General features: G+C 39.6%; 1 long non-coding RNA gene across 4 annotated transcripts in view; it reads right to left on the reverse strand.

The window, feature by feature from the left end:
* Positions 1-1844: 1844 nt before the first annotated feature.
* Positions 1845-18523, reverse strand: part of LOC105092756 (uncharacterized) — a 182058-nt gene continuing 165379 nt past the window's right edge. Inside the window, exons 4-7 of one of the 4 annotated variants that reach the window (XR_010377543.1) lie at positions 18215-18254; positions 12981-13004; positions 7376-7624; positions 1845-5009 (exon numbers count right to left, since the gene is read on the reverse strand). This is a non-coding gene — a long non-coding RNA (uncharacterized LOC105092756). The remainder of the gene's footprint in view (positions 5010-7375; positions 7625-12980; positions 13005-18214; positions 18255-18523) is intronic. The other 3 variants (XR_837475.3, XR_004131543.2, XR_010377542.1) reach the window with 3 other exon arrangements.

Consider the following 18523-nt stretch of genomic DNA (forward strand, 5'->3'; position numbering starts at 1 on the left):
AAACAGAACATGAGGAGTGGGCACCCAGGGGTGCCCTTCCCTCATCACAAACCCCTCCCCACCGTGAGAGAGCTGTTCTCCCGATTTTGTGACAGTCATCTTGTCCTCACACTTCACCCCCAGGTGTGCATGGGTAAATAACCCAGCTCAGCTTTGCCTGGTCCCAAACTCCGTACCCAGGTTCACCGTGCCTTCTGCTTTGTCCCTCTTGGTGGCTCAACATTGTGTCCATGAGAGCCTTTCATCTTGTGGATATAGTTTTTTTAAAAAATAATTTTTATAGTTTTTAATAACTTTAAATTAAAAAGTACTCAGGTGTTGTGGAATAGTCCTTTGTATGAGCCTGCATGGTTCATTTCTGCATCTGCTTGTGACGGCCTTCAGGCTGGTTTCAGGTTTGGCGGTGGAATCCCTGTCCATGTGTCACAGTACAGTGCTCATGGGTCTGTGTTTAACTGGGAGCAGCACCATGGGTCCGTGTGTGCACGGACTTCACTATCTGAGTCCAGAGTGCCAGACTTTCCATTGCTCCACATCCTGCTGATATGTGATGCTGTGTCTGTAATGTTTGCCAGTCAGGTACGTGTATGCATAGATTTTTCTTGTGGTCTTAATTTCCTGAGTTATTAGTGAAATTGTGCATCTTGTTGCATTCATGGAGTGTGTCCTGTTGTTTTTTAAAAAGTTTTTAAAAACATGGTCAAATACAGGTAACATAAAATTTACCATCTTGACCATTTTTAAGTGCACATATCAGGGTCATGAATTAATTCACACTGTTGTACAACCATGACCGCCATCCATCTCTAGAACTTTTTCTTCTTGCAAAACTGAAACTGTCCCCATTAAATACGAACTTCCCATCCCCCCTCCCTTAGCTCCTGGCACTCACCATCCTACTTTCTGTCTCTGGATCTGACTGCTTTAGGGGCCTCATATGAGGGGAATCAAATGGCCCCAGAACTGAGAAAATAAATACACTTCTGGTGTTTAAGCCACGTGGTTTGTGGTCATTGGTTTTGGCAGCCTGCTAGGCTAGTTCACTAGACCTCCTATGACTCAGAGAAGACCCACGTTTGCCAGGGCAAGGTGGGATAGACCTTCCAGGTCCTGTTGCCTCATCAACGACTAACTGGACTTCCTGTCCCCATGGATCAATCAGAACAAGTTTTTCAACCACACTGGTCCAGCTTCTCCCCTCCCTCCAGGCCTCTGGACTTTGGCCACTCTCAGCCTGAGTGAGTAGATGGCCCTCCCCGGGGTCCCTCCTGAGAGCTGGCTGAGGGCAAGGACAGACATTCCCTGACCACTGTCCCATGACACCACCCGCTCCCCACACCCTGTCCTCTGGTTTGTGTACTCCTGATGCTTGCACACTTGTGGTCACAGTGTCCTCTCTACCTCAGGTCCAGTACCTGCCAAGTGCATATGGACATTTTGAACCAAACTCTCCCTTTAAAAGTAATCTGATGGATTCTACATCCCGTAATGACTTTATGCTCAATATCATCCATTTAAATCTCTGTAAAATCCATGGCTAACCTCTTGGCTTTTTTCTGATGGACCACAGTGGACAGAATCAGATAGTCATTCAACCAGATCATGACTTGGTCTTAGCCCTTCTGAGCACTCTTTCACATATTTATTTGCTTATTAGAGTTTAATAAGCACCTGTGAACCCACCACCCATAACAAAGCTATGTGGTTCCCCACCCCCATCTAATCCAGGCAACCACTTGTGTGTGCATCCATCCCTGTTTTTCCTTCTGATGGAATTAGGTACCATGTGGAGTATGGCCAGACTAGTTTCCTATGGTTGCTGTAACAAGTTACTGCAATCTGGGTGCCTTAAAACAGTAGCAATTTATTCTCTTAATTTGTGGAAGCCAGAAGTTCAAAATCAACATGTGGGCAGGGACAGTTCTTCCAGACACTTAAGGGGAGAATCCATCCAGGGCTCTGTCCCAGCTTCTGGTGCTTCCTGGAGACCCCTGATGTTCCTCACTTTGTAGACTTATCACCCCCATCTCTGCTCCACCGTCTCATGGCTTCTCTTCGTGTCCCTTCCCCTGTGTGTCTCTTATAAGGACACTGTCATTGGTGTAGGGCCACCCAGGTAATCCAGGATGATCTTTTCTCAGACCCTTCACTCAATGACCTCTGCGAAGACACTATTTCCAAATAAGGTCCCTTTCACAGCTTCCAGGAATTAGGAGGTGGGCGTGTCTGTCTCAGGGTCACCATTAAATCCACTACAATTCCTAAAAGAGTGTACATTTTACCTTTTAATTTGTATAACTTTTTTTAAAGTTTTACGCTGTATGTAATCTTTGGGGACTTACTTTTCCCCTTAATGGTGTATTTCTAAGCTTCGCCCATGTTGGGAGGTGTCTGCAGCTCGTTCACTCTGATTGCTGGGTGACCCCTCATGACGGGAACCCCGTGCAGCCTCATTCCCTCCTCCACTCTCCTGCTGGGTGTCTTTGGAAGTGTTTCCACATCTATGCTGCTCTGGATGGGGTTGCTGCAAACACTCCAGTGAACACACCATACTCTTGGATTTGTATCAGGGAAGATTGACCAGGAGTTCACGCCAAACAGTTTCCTGAAGGGTTGCACCATTCTGAACTCCCATCAGCAAAATGCAAAGTATCTTGTGGATCTAGAGCCCACATGTGGTCTACTGTCCAGTGTTTTAGTCTTGCTGTAGAGGGCGCAGAACAATTTCTCACGTCATCTTAATTTCCACCCCCAACCATCTCACCCCTGTCAATCGTCCCATTCAGTTTGCTCTCATGTGAAACAGTGTTCATGACTTGGCCCAATTTTCTGCTGGGCTATGTATTATTGGGATATATGTATGGCTATTGATTATTGGGTTATTTTATATGCATGTGTATGTAAATTAAGTTAATACATATAAATTTAGACAAATGCATAATGTCATATATCCACCATTATAGTATCATACAGAGTATTTTCACTGCCCTGAAAATCCTCTGTGCTTTGGAACGCTGTCCATCTCATTCCACCTTTCCCCATGTGGTACTTTATTTTCATAAAGGGCTCTTACTGTAGGATGTTCTTGAAGTGCAGTTCCTTCAAATCTATGTATTTAGCTTATTTTGCTTGTGGAAGATAATTGGTGTGTCCATTCCTCCCTGACTGGCCCACCAGCCTGGGTAGATTCTCTTGTAGCCAAAACTCATTTCAATGTTCACTGCAAGAAAAATGTGTGTGTTTGTGCTGAGAGGAGGCACACAAACCCAGCAAGAGACAAACTATAGGACGCATCCCTAAAAGCAGCCCCATCGAGATCAGAATGAGATGGAGCCCAGGTGAACACAGTTCCTATTTAAGTCACAAAAAACGAGATCAAAACGCTGCTTCTCATTAAGCCACTGAACATGCAATGATGCATTACTACCTAGAACTCTGAGTTACTTTAACAGCTTTATCGAGGTGTAATTGACATAGGGCAAATACACACATGTAAAGCGTACAATTTGGTATGTTTTGAAGTATGTGTACCCCCATCATGATAAAGGATATACTGTTGACAAAAAAATTAATCAATGTTCAATAGAAGAACGATATGGAAAACTTCATTCAAACCAGTCTGAGGATTATAACCGGGGAAACAGTTTTTCAGAAAGTGACTCCTTCCAAACCATGCACTCTCCTGCTCCCTGGATGAGGGGCACACGTCCTGGCTTGGGAACCTCTGGTCTCGGCTCAGTTCTCCCAGGAGCATATGGAACTGTGCATCTGTGGTGAACACAAAGATCAGTGTTCTCGAGTATATCGTGGAGGTGCCCTGAGCTGCCAGGCAGCCTGCAGGAAGGGCTTCCCTGTGCCTGCCCATGCGAAGGACCTATCTGTAACTTTCTAAGCTGAGAATTTGATTCTGTTCTACTTCACATTACAAGTTATTTACAAGTTATTACATTACAATTTATTTCTGTATGGCTTTAAGATACACTACATTTTGCATGATTATAAAACGACAACGTGACTCTAGAGAAACTCCTTCTCATTGTCATTTAGAACATTACCAAGAATTCGCCAACATCTTGGAAAACTGCATCTCCTGGTACAGTGTCTCAGAGTTTCTGAATTTTCAGTAAATGCACTGGCATTGCTGTCACCACAGTAACTCAAATTATACACAAAGATGTCTGTTTACACTCATTTTAAAATATTAAATATAAAAGATTGAATCAAGTTGAATGTCATCTCTCTTTTCTTAAATCTAAATTGAAGAAAAATTGAAGCAAGTATCTGATTACTTAGTGTAGTTGAAGCCAAGCACTCACCTATTAAATTATGTATTAAAACATTTACTTTACTTCTCTGCACTATTGTAAATATAACTGTGTACATAAACACACACACATATAATTATATTTAAATTATATGCATAGAGAGATTATATTATTTCTGCATTTGATTTTAGAAAGTGAGGGGAATGTTACAAAATACTTGATGTAAAAGGGGTGAGGGTCTGATGGGCTGACAGAGCCGCCATGACAGCATTCACAGAATCAGAAAGACAGACAACAAGGGGAGAACCTGGAACCTTCCAACACTGCTGGTGGAAATGTGAAACGGTGCCGCCGTTTTGGAAAACAGCCTGGCAGTTCCTCAAAATGTCAAACAAGGAGTCAGTATATGACCCAGAAATTCCACTCCTATGTAGAACCCCCAAGAGAAAGGAAAACAGAAGGGGGTCCATCCACACAATGGAATATTAGGCTTAAAAGGGAATAAAGCACTGACGCAGGCTACACGGTAGGTGAACCTTGGAAACACGGTGCACAATGAGAGAAGCCAGACACAGAAGGGCCCTGGCTTAGTCCGTGTGGGCTGCCATGAAAAAATACCAGACTGAATGACAGAAATGTCTTTCCTACAGTTCTGGAGGCCAGCACTCTGCGGTCAGGGTGTCAGGACGGTCAGGCTCTGCTGAGGCTCTCTTCCTGGTTGCAGGCGGCATCTTCTCTCTGTGTCTTCACATGGAGGAAGGGGTGAAGGACGTCTCTGGGGTCTCTTGTATAAGGACACTAATCTCATTCATGGGACTCCACCCTCATAAACTCGTCACGTCCTCAAGTCCCATGTCCAACTACCTTAGGTGTCAGGACTTTGGCATGGGAATCTTGCGGGGGCCACAAACACCCAGCCCAGAACAGCCACAAACTGTACGATTCTATTTTTAGAAAACATTCAGAATGGGCGAACCCACAGAGACAGGAAATGAGTTAGTGGTGGCTGGGGCTGGGGGAGCAGGGTGGGGCCTCTTTTCATGGGCTGAGAATGTTTTGGACCACACAGAAGTGGTGCTTGCCCAACATTGTGACTGTAATAAATGCCACTGAGTTGTCTACTTTAATGATAAACGGTGACTTTTATGTTACATATATTTTTCCACAATTAAAAAAAATTCATTTGTCATATCAACAACTTGACCCCACAGGGAATTCCCATTTCTGCTGAGAGACCCCTCTGTTTGCCCAGGTGATTCCTGGGACCCCAGGTGACAATGTGAGGGCTGTGGAGTGTAAACAAGGACATAACGACTCCACACTGAGATGGTCCAGAGGCAGACACAGCGCTGGACCTGCGTGTAGATGCGGCCCCAATATCAGAATCTGCCTGGAGGGTTGACCTGCATTATCATTGCGAACAGCCCCGTGGGGCGGGTGGCAGTGCACTGACTGACAAACAGACTAACCACAGCCCCGGTTGCCAGGGTCAGGGTCCCATTCCCCTTGCCCCAAGGCCAGGACCCACCCGGGGAAGGGGATGGCGCTGTGGTCAGTCCATGGGCTGCTGGAGCACAGGCACAGCACAGAGTGAGCCTGGAGCACTTCCCGCTGCTTGAAAACCCTCAAGGTAGAAATGTCATTTTTACATAATGCCTGGGAGCCCTGAAAAGTCATTTTCTCAGGTGTGCTGATAACACCACCCCATCCATGCATGGATGCTGGGAAACAAGCTGCTGGAAAACAAGCCGCACCTAAATTTCCATGAGCTTAAAATATTATACTCACACTTACTTGCTTAAAATGCACGTGCGTGCTTTGTTTTAATGTTTTACGCAGTAGATGACCTATAACACGTATTATGCTAAAGAAAATCTGTGAGGGGCAATCCTGAGACTGACCATAAGGGCACGAAGGAGGGCAGATATTTCCTTAGGGTAAACAACGGATGGTCCTGGAAAGCCAGATCATCCATTAACAGAACTTTGTCCTGGCATGAAAGCATGTGGTTTAACCCAGGGGAAATACTTGCTATCTCGAGATGTCCTGGAGGCAATAACAGGATAGACTTAGAAATTTTGCATACCCCGAGGAGGGTGATTGTTCCTGGAAGGGGTAGGCCTGAAATTAATCAGCAAGCAGAATTCAGTGCTTATCACACGGAATATCTAAAGCCCCACCTCTTTGATTGCATTTTTTTCTGAGCTGTATACTCCTAATAAATACGGTGTTGACCAGGCTTTCAGCACTCTAGATCCATGAAATCTTGAGGCCCCTGGTCCCATCTTTGCTCTTTACTTTGTCTCTTTGTTTCTTAAGTCTTGCATCGCCTGTCCTCAGACATGGTCCCAAGCTGCGCTGGACGCAGCACCTGGAAGCTGCCTGCCTGGCTTACTCTCCCCATGGTAGTTGGAGATGAGCCCTTGCTCCTCTGCAGAATCTGCCACCACAGCCTCCTGGGGGGCCCTCCTGATCCCTGAGATAGAATCCCTCCTGAGGCTCCTGACACAGTGAGCTCCCACTCAGGCCAGCCTGTGAGGTCACGCAGAAGTTTGAGTAGTCGGACCCCAAAGCAGTAGAACGTGATCCTGGGCACCAGCATGTCCACTGTGCCCACCAGAGTCCCTATGAGCAAGTGTGAGATCACTTCTTAGGGCCACCGTCCCCGTCCAGCCCAGGTCCCTTTCTCTGTGGCACGTGCTGGGCTCAAACCACACCTTCTCCAGCCCTGCCCCTGCCCCTGCCCCTACCCCTGTAAGGCTGTCAGCATAACTGATGCTGTCCTGGCCCCGTACAGCTCCTCCTGTCCTTCTGCTGACCGTACCTAGGACTGTACTGTGCTGTCAGTCACTTCTCTGTCCTCAAAGACTTTCTAGTTAATAGATACCGTTTATTAAACTTAGGACCAAGTAGCCTCTATGCTCCGTTAGTCCCCAAATAGTGAAAACTTTCGCTGATGTAGTCTGCACCCAGGAGACCAGTTACCCATTCATGAATCTTGAGTTAGGAATGCACAGTCCTGTTTCCAAGCACCCACTCCCTTCCCCCATAAATTGTCCCAGCAGCCCCTTGGTGATGTGGATCCCGATCCCACCCTGTGAGTAAGATACCTGATAATGAACCAATCCATTGATTACGTGGAGCTGTCTGCCTCCTTTTTCAGTCTCAGGATGCCTTCTCAGTTTGGTGGGCATTCCTCTTCCCTCCGATTTCCAGTACCTCACCTGCTGCTGTGAGTTCAGTAGTGTCCCCAAAATTTGTGTCTCTTCTGACCCCAGAATGAGGTCTTATTTTGAAAACAGGGTCTTTACTGATGCGGTTAAGATGAGGGAGAGCCCTAAATCCAACAGTTGGTGTCCCTGTAAGAGGAGAGAAACAAAGACACAGGCACAGAGGAGAAGCCCTGTGATATGGGAGGCCAAGGTGGAGGTGATGTTGCCCCAAGGACTTCTGGAAAGCAGCAAAGGCCGGAAAGTCCAGAGCATATTCTCTGAGAATCCAGAAGGCACCAACCACACCTTCATTTTGTTCCTCCAGCTATGAGAGGATAAATTCCTGCTTTTGTGACCTGCCTCATCCCCATCCCCATCCCCAGGTTGTGGCACATTGTCATGGCTGCCCCAGGACCCTCACACCCACCAGATGATGCAACACGAAGTGCCTGAGGAAGGAGCCCCTGGGGATCTGGACGAGTGTCTCTACAAACACGTCTGGGTCCTGAACACAGTGGACACACAGTGGCCTCCTCACTCGGGCTGTGCCTCGGACCAGCCCTGCAGTCCTGCCCACTCCAGTCTCATGTCCAGGAGGTACCCAGCCTCTGATGATGCAGGCACCCCACAGCTTTCCTGAGATGTCCAGGGCAACCCATCCACAGGCCCTGCTCCTGCTGCGGCTGCGGGCTCGGCTTGGCTGCAATGACAGGTCAGGGATGTGCCATGCACCCCCAGCCCTGGGGCGGTGTTCACAGCGGGAGGCCCTCAGCAGCTGCTCATTGTCCTGGATGGGGCCAGGCCTGGAGGAGGCATGTCCAGCTCTGTGGGGTCTTGGATGCAGCCCCGCATGCCACCAACCCCACACACTCCCCAGCCGGATGACAGCTCTGTGTCCCCAGACTTGACGAAAGTGCTTCTCCTCCACAGACTGTAAGTCTGTAGGTTTGTTTCTAGGGTCTCTATTCTGTTCCATTGATCCATACATCTGTTTTTCTGCCAATACTACGCTGTTTTGATTACTGTAGCATGGTAGCATCGCAGTATTGTCTGAAGTTTAGGAGGGTTATGCCTCCAACTTTGTTCTTTTTCTTCAATATTGCTTTGGTCTAGTTCTGTGAAAAAATGTCCTGGGTAAATTGGTAGGGAGTGCATTAAATCTGTAGATTGCTTTGGGTAGTACAGTCATTTTAACTATATTAATTCTTCCACTCCAGGAGCATGGGATATCCTTCTATTTCCTTGAATCATCTTCGATTTTTTTGTTTTTTGTGTCAGTGTTTTATACTTCCCAGCATATAAGTCTTTCACCTCCTTGGTCAGGTTCATTCCTGAGTATTTTATTTTTTTGATGCAATTTAAAAGGGATTTTTTTTACTTTTCTTTTCTAATATTTCATTGTTAGTGTGACAGATTTCTGTATGTTAACCTTGTATCCTGCTACCTTGCTGAATTTGTCTGTCAGCTCTAGTAGTTTTTGTGTGGAGTCTTTAGAGTTTTCCAATATATAGTTTCACGTTATCAGCACATAGTGACAATTTTTCCTCCTCTCTTCCAATTTGGATCCCTTTTATTTCTTTTTATTGTCTGATTGCTGTGGCTAGCACTTCCAATACTATGTTGAATAGAAGTGGTGAGAGTGGACATCCTTGTCTTATTCCAGATTTTAGCTGGAATGCTTTCAGCTTTTCACCATTGAGTATCATGACGGTTGTAGATTTGTCACAAATTCCCCAGTGAAGCCATCTGGTCCCAGACTTTTGTTTGCAGAGAGGCTTTTTATTGCTGATTCTATTTCACTTCTAGTGATTGATCTGTTCAAATTATCTATTTCTTCTTGATTCAGTTTTGGTGGCCCATACATTTTCTAGAAACTTGTCCATTTCTTCTAGGTTGTCCAATTTGTTGGCATATAATTGTTCATAGTACTCTCTTATGGTTCGTTTGTATTTCTGCGGTATTGGTTGTAATTTCTCCTCTTTTATTTCTTATTTTGTTTATTTGGGTCCTCTCCCTTTTCTTCTTGTTGAGCCTGGCCAGAGGTTTGTCAATTTTGTTTACGCTTTCAAAAAACCAGCTATTGGTTTTATTGATTTTTTTCTATTGTGTTTTTAATCTCTATTTTATTTTTCCTCCCTGATCTTTATTATTTCTTTCATTCTGCTGACTTTATGTTTTGTTTGCCTTTCTCTTTTAATTTTTTTTAGGTAGTAGGTTAGGTTGTTTATTTAGGATTTTTCCTGTTTTTTGAGGAAGACCTGTATTGCTATGAACTTCCCTCTTTGGACTGCTTTTCCTGCATCCCATAGATTTTGTGTGGTTGTGTTTTTATTATCATTTGTGTCAAGGTATTTTTTAATTTCCTCTTTGATTTCGTCCTTGACCCCTTGATTTTTTAGTAGCATGTTGTTTAGTCTCCATGCAGTCATTTTTTTTCTTGTTTCTCTTTCTGTGGTTGACTTCTAGTTTCATGCCATTGTGGTCAGAAAACATGCTTGATATAATTTCTATCCTCTTAAATTTGTTGAGGTTTGTTTTGTGTCCAAGTATGTGGTGTATCCTAGAGAATGCCCCATGTTAACTTGAAAAGAATGTATATTGTGTTTTTCTTTGGATGTAATGTCCTGAAAATATCAATTAAGTTTAACTCCTCTATTGTGTCATTTAGGATCTCTTCCCTTACTGAAGAGGAAGGAGACTCTTTCTCTCACTCCAGGAGCAAGGGGAATCTCTTTCTCAGGCAGGAGGACCCTCTCTTTCATGCTCCCTACCAGAAGAGGAGGAAAGTAGAGAGGAACGATCACACTATTGATTTTCTATAGTACACTTATCCAAATCATTTCTTGTCACCATGTTTATCATAGCCATTTTCTTTCCTTAATCATCAACCTTTGAGAAACAAACTATCCACTTAAGTTATATCCTTCTTCTCACTCTGAGTCCGTTATATGAAGAAGTTCTAATGGGGAACTATACCGGCATCTGGTTTTCTTTAGGATCATTCCACTTAAAATTGCCCACTTGTTCCCTTAAAGAAGACATCTCAATGAACTAATGACTAATCGATCCGATGCTCCCACATAATTGTGGTGCCATGCATTTAGTATTTTTTTTAATTTGGGAGGATGCTGTGACCCAGCTATGGCTGTAAAAGGCCTTAACACAGTCAAGCAACTTGAGCTAAGCTCTGAGTAATTAACTGAATATTAATTATCAACATCATAACCATAAGGTGCTAGTCAATGCTTGTAGGACGTAAAAATATAATTACAAATTTGTCCATATATTATCATCAAACAAAATTAGCTTAGCAAGCCCTCATAACTGCCCACAGACCTTTAGCTGTATATATTGTACAGGTGCCCACTGCTTTTCAAAAGTTTATTTCATGCCACTTCACTTTTACAAAACATCTACATTAGTACCTGTTTTCACGAACCAAAAGAAATACAAAGAGGATTTTCTCTTTTATGAAAAAAAGGAGAAAAGCAAAAATAGCATTCAGTGTTTGTTTTGCAGGAGCCCTTACAGAGGCAGCATGCACTCTGAACAGTGACAGTGGCATCATCAGGCTCCTTCCCTGGGAACTACACTCAGCATCTCAGTATCAAGCCACCATAGCTTTGAATTGTGTCTATGAGCATCTGTGCTTTATCTCAATTTATTTTGTGCATCTGTTAGCAAAAGTGTCCTAAGGCGATTGCTTCTTTCCTGTAAGCCATTGGCTTATGAAAGGTTTCACAGGAATGTTCTGCTTTTGAATGGAGGTGGGGGGTGGAACATACCTGTATGTGTTTATTTTGTCAAACCCCCAAAACAGGACTTTACAACAACTCACACAAAGCCTAAATAATCTTGATTATTCCATAATTTATAGCAGGTTTTCCCCAATTATAATCTCAGCCAAACACATTCTAGCCCAATTCTCAATTATGAAATTTAAAAACACTTAAATTTTTTCCACTCCTCTCTGATACAGCCTATGTACCATCATCTTCAACAAACCTCCTAAAAAAGAATTATAGTAAGCACAGATATCAGCACAAAAAAGATTAGCTCAAAGTGCAGCTTATGGGTGAAAAGAAATGGGCTTCTTTTCCTGCTTTCAGAGCATTAAGTATTAGATGAAAGCCTTTATGAAACTAAGAACTAAAGGAGGAATCAATAGTAAATTAAGAATAGAGAACATAAATGAATCACAACCACGAAGCATGCACACATCGTCAGTCACACTCCTTGAATATTAATTTCATAGTTAAAGCTATTTATAATTATCTAGCACATGAGAGGAGACAAGTCATTGTACAAGATAACATCCTGGAAAGTGTGCTTGGATGCACCAAAGTGCAGCTTAAGTAAAGCACCTAGTTTACACCCAGGAAATTTCTTCTTCAAATGACCACTTTGAACTAAAGCTAGTCCAAACTTAACTAAACTTAACAATTATATTTAAGTTAAATAAAACATTTATTTACAAATAAAAGTATAGAAGATAGCTTATTGGGTACTAAGTAGACAGTTTTTTAAGGGAATGATAAAAATAAGCATTTAAAGTATTAAAGAGCAAAGTTTATCCCCTTTTATATTTTGCATTAATGAACTAAGTAGAACAATTTCAGAAAAAAAAAAAAACTTATGTCAAATATACCCAAACCACAGGAACTACTATATGAGCAATTTAAGGAACAAATTCATCTATGTAGCAAAATAATGAGAAGATTCTATAAATATAAGTGAAAAGCTTACTGAGCCTGATGGTATCTGACTATCCATGATAGAATTTTATTTCAACTCTAAATTTACATAAAAAGAGATTAAGTCCTATATAAATTTAAATGATAATCTAAAAAGGTACAGCTTATTAGACATAGTTAATAACATTCCTTAAAGAGTGAATGTTAATAAATCCACAGTTGGTTTAAAAGCAGCCATCAGTTAAGAAGGCATTCATGCTCAATGATTTAATTTTAATCTTTTTTTAATGGAGGTATGGGGATTGAACCCAGGACCTTATGCATGCTTGGGTCTAAGCACATGCTAAGCATGTGCTCTACCACTGAGCTATATGCACCCCCTCATTTTAATCCATATAATAAAAATTAACTCCTAATATAATACTGGACTAATCTATTAATTAATAGAAGAAATACTATTATAACTAGTAAAAAGAATTAATTCTTCTAATAAGCTTAGATCAGATAACTACTGATAGTTAACAATTAAATAAATTTACCCAAATAATTAACTATTAAATGAAGCATTAATTCAATACAGATATGTGCCTTAAAAAATATTTTTAAAAGTAGAAAGAATTCTGCTAACATAAACCCTGCCTGTTTACCAAAAACACCACCTCCAGCATCTCTAGTACTACAGGCACTGCCTGCCAAGTAACATGTTTAAAGACTGCAGTGTCTTGACTGTGCAAAGGTAACATACTCATTTGTTCTTTCTAAATAAGGACTTGTATGAATGGCCACACAAGGGTAAAATTGTCTCTTACCTTCAATCAGTGAAATTAACCTCCCTGAGAAGAGAAAGGAATAAAAAAAATAAGATGAGAAGACACTATGGAGCTTTAATTAGTTAATCATTCAAATATAAACACTTTAATCAAACAGAAATAATAGAAATTTGAATGGATTAATAACTTTGGTCAGAGTGACCTCAGAGTATATTAAAATCTCAGAATAATTTAAATTTAGACCCAATTAGTCAAAATATATTTTGTAACTTATTCATTCAAAAATTGGTCAACAGAACAAGTTACTGTAGGGACAACAGTGCAATCCTAAAGTTCATGTTGACAATACGGTTTATGACGTCAATGCTGAATTAGGACGTCCCAATTGTGTAATTGGTCTTTTGCTCAATGATTAAAGTCTTAATTGGTCTTTTGCTCAATGATTAAAGTCTCACAAGTTCTAAGTTCAGATTGGAGTGATCCAGGTCAGTTTCTCTCTATTTAATATTTCTCCCAGCAGGAAAAGGCAAGAGAAATAAAGCCAACTTGACAAAAGTATCTTCAACCTAATAGATGATACAATCTTAATTTAATTAATTTCTATCAACTCTCACCAAGAACAGGACTTATTAAAGTGGCAGAGCCCAGTAATAGTATAAAACATAAACCTTTGTAACTAGAGGTTTGATTCCTCTTCTTAACAGTATATTCAGAATTAATCCTCTTCTGTTAAATGCTCCTGTTTTACTTGCCATAGCATTCCTTATATTAATCTAACAAAAAGCATCAGATTATAAAGAACTTCATAAAGGACCAAATATTGTTGGTCCTCATGGTCTACTTCAACCCATTGCTAATGTTTTCAAATTATTTATCAAAGCTATCACCTCGTATCTTCCAGAATAGCTAGCATCAAAAAGACAACAACTAGCAAGTATTGGCAAGGATGTAGAAAAAAGGAAACCCTTGTGCACTGTTGGGGGGAATGTAAATTTGTGCAGCCACTATGAAAAAAGTATGGAAGTTTCTCAAAAAGTTAAAAATAGAAATGCCACATGATTCAGCAATTCCACTTCTGGACATTTACCTAAAGAAAACAAAAGCTTTAATTTGAAAAGATATATGCACCCCTATGTTTGTTACAGCTTTCTTTACAATAGCCAGGTGCCATTTGTAAAAATATAGATGGACCTAGAGGGCATTATGCTAAAGTGAAATAATTCAGAGAACAAATACTGTATGATCTTGCTTATAAGTGGAATCTAAAACCCAAAACTAATGAACAAACTAAACAAAGCAGAAACAGACTTATTTATACAGACAGCAAACTGGTGGTTGCCATAGAGCAGGATTCAGGGTTGGGTGAAACAGGTGAAGGGGATTAAGAGGTACAAACTTTCAGTTATTAAAAAAATAAGTCATGAGGGTGTGTGTGTGTGTGTGTGTGTATACGTCATAAAGAATGTAGTTAATAGTACTATAATAATTTTGTATGATAACAGATGGTTGTTAGACTTATCATGGTGATCCTTTCATAACCTGTTCAATTGTCAAATCACTATGTTGTACACCTGAAAGTAACACCTGAAAGTAACATAATATTGTACATCAAATGTACTTCAATTTTAAAAGATGGTAAAGAAAGAAAACCATTATTTATCAAAGAGTCTTTATGATGATTAACTTCATCAATATGAATTTCACTATCCATACCATATCCACTTATCAGCATAAATTTAGGTGTATTATTCATATTAGCTGTATCACATTTAGCTGTTTATTCTATTCTCTAATCAAGATGGGTTTCAAATTCAAAATATGCCTTAATTGGTATACCCCAAGCAGTAGCACAATGTCACAGGAAATTATTACACTGGCAATTATTCTATTATTAGTACTAATAGTAAATGGATCATTTACACTATCAACCCTAATTATTACTCAAGAATATTTATGATTAATTTTTCCATCATGATCACTAGCCATAATATGACTTATTTCAACTCTAGCAGAAACCAACTGAGCCCCTCTTTTCCCAGCAGAGAGCTCCTTTTTTCTTAACAGAGGAAGAGTAAGAACTTGTCTCTGGTTAATGCCAAATATGCTGCAGGTTCATTTTCCTATTTTTTTCTAGCAGAATATGCCAACGTTATCATAATACTTTAACAGTAATTCTTTTTCTAGGGGCATTCCACAATCTGTATATACCAGGAAACAATAGAATTAACTTCATTTTCAAAACCCTTTTATTTTATTTATTTTTATTAATTCAAGCATCATAACTAGGATTCAGATATGACCAATTTATACATCTCTTATGAAAAAATTTCTTACTTTCGCACTAGCTTTATGCATGTGGCACGTATCACTTCCCATTATTATATCAAATATCCCATCATAGTATAAAAAATACATCTGATAAGAGTTTCTTTGATAGAGTGAATAATAGAGGCTTAAACTCTCTTATTTCCAGAATTTTAGGGACTAAACCTAATCCTAAGAATTTAAAAACCTCTGTGTTACCATGTGACATCATACTCTATAGTAAAATCAGCTAAACAAACTATTAGATCCATAGCCCCAAAATGCTGGTTTATATCCTTCCCATAGTAATAAATCCTCTTCTCTTTATCATTATTTCACTTACCATTATTATGGATACCATAATCATTATATTAAGCTCATGTTGATTAATAATCTGAAGTGGTGTCAAGACAAGTATACTTAATATACCAATCCTAATCAAAAATTATAATCCATGATTATAATTAACAACATTAAATCCATGAAGTACCCACTAAATATTTCCTAACACAAGCCACTACATCTATACTTTTCATCATAGCTAATTATTAAATTAGTATATTCTGGTCAGTTAAAAACTACTAAATTTTTAATCCAACAGCATCTTTTATTATTACAATAAACTTTATTGTAAAACTTTGACTTTCCTAATTCCACTTTTGAGTACCAAAAATTACACAAAGTATTCCATTAATATCAGGCTTAACCTGGTCGGCATGACAAAAAATTGCGCCCATATCAATTTTATATCAAATTCCATCATCAGTTAATCTAAATATGTTAATTATTACTATGGTATCAATTACAGTTAGGAGACTGAGAAAGACTCAACCAAACACAACTACAGAAAATTCTGGTCTATTTATCAATTAGCCATTTAGGCTGAATAGCTGCTATCATGATTTAGAACCCAAACATCGTAACTCTTAATCTATTCATTTATTTTACGTTGACATTTATTACATTCACATTATTTACTTACAGGTCATCCACCATAACACTTCCACACACATGAAATAGAATACCTTTAATCACTACCATCATAATTCTTCTGATTATATTACCCCTAGGAGGCCGTCCACCATTCATAGGTTTCTGACATAAATGAATAATTATGTAAAAGTAGCAGCATTATTATAAAATTAATACCTATTATAGCATTACTTAATCTATACTTATACATATGTATAACTTATTCTGTGTCACTAACATTACTTCTATCAGTAAATAACAAAAATAAAATAATAATTTGAAAATATAAATCAAATACTTTTTAACCTCCATCCATTATTGTATCAGCATTAATCTTTCCCCTAACACCAATATTATTAGCACTGGACTAGGAATATAGGTCAACATAGACCAAGCCCCTTCAAAACCCCAAGAAAGTATTACCAACTTTGTTTCAGAAATATGAATTGCAAGACTCTATCAGTTGAATGCAGAGCAAACTCTTTCATTAAGCTAAATCTTCACTAGACTGGTGGGCTTGCACCCTATGATTTATTTAACAGTGAAATACTGTAGTCAACTGGCTTCAGTCTTCTCTAGCCACTCAGGATAGAAGGGTGGGAGAAGCCTGGCAGAACTGACGCTGTTTCTTTGAATTTGCAATTCAATCCGTTATTCACTTAAGGGCTTAATAAAAAGAGGACTTTATCCCTAATACTTATTCTATTTATTGGTTCAGCAAATTTATTAGGTCTGTTACTCTACTCACTTACACCTACTACACAACTCTTGATAAATTTAGGTATGGCTGTTCCCCTATGAGCAGGAACAGTTATGCTTATATCCTTAAAACAAACAGAAACCCCATAAGACAAAAACATTCTAGTCCATTTTTTTTAAACCATTGTACAGGTAATTTTGCAATCAGGGCAAAGGTATTTTGAACAGTTAGTTGATTGGCAAATATATCACTCCAGCAAAAACGGAACGTGTGTATTTCCACTTGCAGATATGATTAATCTCCCTTTGGAGACAAAAGTGATTTCTTAACACATAAGTTAGGTTTTTATCTGGTCTTTCTTTTGCTTTCAACTATCTTGTTAACATATTCCAACATTGCCCATATGTCTATTTTTCTATCCTGGTCAGTACTCATTTCAAGAGGTCAAAAGACTCTTGTTCAAAGCCCAGAACTGATTACTGAACATCACGTATTTGCCTTCTATTTTTCTTTGAATTGTGACGCAGTCTCAGACTCAGGGACACACACCAAGATGACTCATTTGGAAAGTATACCCTTTGAGTAAACTGCCTAACTCTCAATTTTTCAGAAGGATAAATCTTTGAATTCAAAGTCATTTAACAAAACTACAATGAGGTATCACCTCACACTGATCAGAATGGCCATCATCAAAAATCCACAAACAATAATGCTGGAGAGGGTGTGGAGAAAAGGAACTTTCCTACACTGTTGGTGGGAATGTAGTTTGGTGCAGACATTGTGGAAAACAATATGGAGATTCCTTAAAAAACTAAACATAGACTTACCCTATCATTGAGCAATTCCATTCCTGGGCATATATCCAGAGAAACTAATTTGAAAAGATACATGCACCTGAATTTTCATAGAAGAACTACTTACAATAGCCAAAATTTGGAAGCAACCTAAATGTCCATTGACAGATGACTGGATAAAGAAGATGTAGTATGTATATACAATGGAATACTACTCAGCCATAAAAAGGAATAAAATAATGCCTTTTTCAGCAAAATGGATGGACCTGGGGATCATCATTCTAAGTGAAGTAAGACACAAACAGAAACAAAAATACCATATGATATCACTTATATGTGGAATCTAAAAGAAAGACACAAATGAACTTATTTACAAAACAGAAACAGAATCATAGACATAGAAAACAAACTTATGGTTACCAGGGGGAAGGGGAGAGTGCTAAACTCAGAGTTTTGGATTTGCGGATACTAAATACTATGTATAAAATATGTATAGTCCTTACTGTATAGCAGAGGGAACTGTATTCAATATCTTGTAGTAACCTATAATGAAAATGAAAAAGAATATGAAAAGGAATATATGTATGTGTATGTATGACTGAAACATTACGCTGTACACCAGAAACTGATACAATGTTGTAAACTGACTATATCTCAACTAAAAATAAATAAATGACTCAAATAAAATTTAAAAATTAAAAAAATTAAAAACAAAAGAAACAAACAAACAAAAAAAGATACATGCACCCCATTGTTCATAGCAGCACTATTTACAATAGCCAAGATATGGAAGCAACCTAAGTATCCATTGG

Source organism: Camelus dromedarius, chromosome 23, assembly GCF_036321535.1.
Source record: "Camelus dromedarius isolate mCamDro1 chromosome 23, mCamDro1.pat, whole genome shotgun sequence".
Lineage (NCBI taxonomy): Eukaryota > Metazoa > Chordata > Mammalia > Artiodactyla > Camelidae > Camelus > Camelus dromedarius.